The following is a 2,978-nucleotide window of genomic DNA, read 5'->3' as shown; positions in this document are numbered from 1 at the left end:
ACGTTTCCCACGCTGCAACGCCACAAAACACCGTTCCTCTGTCGACAGTGGCCCCAACTCCAAAAAATCGAGGTGCCAAAGATTCAAGTATGTCCTTTGATGATTTATTTCATTTTTGTCATTTTAATATGAAATTCCATAGTAAAATTACAAACTATGTTTCAAGATAAACCTTTTTGTAAATTTACTACAAATTTTTGTGGTACTTTTACAAACGCGGTTTGTAGACAAAGAGTTTGTAAAAAAACCACAAAAATTCGTATTAAATTTACAAATAACTCCTGGATTTAATTCATTTATATAATTATAGTTGCAAACCATTACACTGAAACAACAGCAAACAACACTGTTACACCAGCCGCTCGGTTCAAAGAAGATATCAACGCATTTTTACTTTCGGACATGGCATCAAAGCCAACGCCATCATTCCGCAGAAGGTTGATATATTCAGAAGAGAAACCAACTCGATCGCAGCCAAAACGAAATGCCGCTCCGTCCGCTTTGAAAGAGGATAGTTCGAAAGTAGAAAAACGACGAAACTAGCGTTCACTCACCTTTTTTCAATAAAGTTCTCGATATTTTTGTACCCAAATATGAGGTGTTTTATTTCCTAATACTAATAATTGATTCACAGTAAATTTACATAATCGTCATATTTTCTCTACATAGTATTTGAAAAACTATGAAGTTTTGATGTCATTTTACAAAAATATACTGTATGTTTTTGTAAATAGTCGTGGTGCAACGAAACAAATCTTTTGTGAATTTACTATGTTTTTTCGTAGGAACTTCACAAATTGAACTTCCCAATAGTCTACATAAGTGTTTTGTAAATTTATTGCTAATTTTAGTAGTAATTTCACAAAATTTTCAAATAAATGCAAGTTACATTCTTTTGAATATTTACCAAATAACCATTCCTTCCTTTATTTCAGTATTACATTTTTTTTCAGTTTCGCATAGTTACGTGCTACAAAACATTTAGTATAATTATGTTTGTATAGTATTCTCAAAAATCGATATTGAAAATTAGTAAAATTACTACAAATTTCTGTGATAAATTTACAATAGCATATATCTAGTATTTATATTTTGTTGATTTTAACAAATAAATGAAATAGCACAATTTTGTAAATTCACCATAAAATTTTATAGTAATTTTATAAATACTTAGTATATAAACTACTGAGCATGACGTCTTCTTTCCAACAAATGTTCAAACAAATTTCCGTCAACTTCGATGCATTTACGCAATCGTTTAATCAAATTGTCGTGTGTTTTTCGCACAGAATCGGCTGACGTCTCTTGCATTTCATCTGCAATCGCGTCTTGTACACTTTCAATAGTTGGATGTTGAATTAAATACACGCGATGCTGTAGATTGCCCCACAAATAGAAATCCAACATGTTAAGATCAGGTGATCTTGGTGGCCATGGTAAAAGTTTGTTCACGCCATCTCCCCGTCCGATCCAACAGTTAAAATTTTCATCTAGACATTGTCTTACGTCTCGTGTGATATGTGCTGGAGCACCGTCATGCATGTAGCAAATTTTTGATGAGTCAAAACCATTTTGATGTAATACTGGTAGTAAAAAATCAATAAGCAATTCAAGATATGCTTCACCATTGACATTTGCTTCGAAAAAGTATGGACCAATCAAGGTATCGTCTATAATACCTGCCCAGCACATGACTTTTTCTGGGGCAACTTCGTTGATAGCACCAACCCATCTAGGATTGTTTTGTGCCCACTTGCTGCAAACAAAAAAATTATAAATGTACTTCGTGTGTTTTGTAATTTTACTACGAGTTATGATAGTAAATTTTGTAAATGTACACATATGTACCCGAAAATTCAGAGTAAATTTAAAATTGATGTTTTTGTATATTTAGTTTGAACTTTTGTGGTAATTTTACAAATAATGCAAATAAAATGTTATTTTTACTTTTCGTTTTTTGCAAAATTACTATGAAGATCCAAGGTAAATTTATAAAATCGTCCTATTTGCATTATATATGTAGTAGTAGTTTTACAAAATTTGAGAAATTGCTACGAATTTATGCGGTAATAAAAATAAATAAATTTACCATGAACGTTTGAAGTAGTTTCACAAAAAAATTAAATTTCCGTCCAAAATTCATCATTTGTAAAGTTACTACAAAATTTCATAGTAATTTTACAAATGATGAATAGAATGTTTTTGTATTTTCACTATAAATATTTATAGTAGTTTTACAAAACTGTTCTTTATATCGTCATTATTTGTAAAACTTCATGGTAATTTTACAAAATCATCCAATATTTAGCATTTGTAGAATTACTATGAAATTTTGTAGAAATCTATATTATCTATATTATAAAAACGAAATGCCATTATTTTGTCCTTAACTCCTCTCACAATTTTCAACCGATCTGAACCGAACTTTACACCCTTATACTTTGGACCGAGATCTAGGTCACCATGAGGTTTTGGACCAAATTGGACTACTCCATCACGGTCGATTTTTATTTTTCAAATATTTGTATGGGCGATGTCAAAATTTGTAAATTTCATGATCAAATTCGGATTCCTCGGCCCAAAATTATGGGAGAGGGGTACTTTTGAAGTTGGTTTAGCAGCCATCGTGGTCTAATATGAGTTAAAACGTTTTATCACCGTTATCATGTTTTAACAACATTTATCACGGTTATTGAGGTCGGACAACAAGGTAAATCATGGTCTAACACGATTTAACACGGTTATTGAGGTGGGACAACATGGTACACCATGGTCTAACACGATTTAACACGGTAAATGAGGTTGGAAATCAAGGAACATCATGGTCTAACAACATTTAACATGGTTATTGAGGTCGGACAAGATGGTAAAACATGGTCTAACAACATTTAACACGGTGAATGAGGTTGGAAATCATGGAACATCATGCCGTAACAACATTTAACACGGTTATTGAGGTGGGAAATCATGGTACATCA

Source organism: Contarinia nasturtii, unplaced genomic scaffold, assembly GCF_009176525.2.
Source record: "Contarinia nasturtii isolate CC-2019 unplaced genomic scaffold, AAFC_CNas_1.1 Cnas_scaffold_3297, whole genome shotgun sequence".
NCBI lineage: Eukaryota > Metazoa > Arthropoda > Insecta > Diptera > Cecidomyiidae > Contarinia > Contarinia nasturtii.
The sequence above is the reverse complement of the archived record's forward strand: the minus strand, read 5'-3'. Positions refer to the sequence as shown.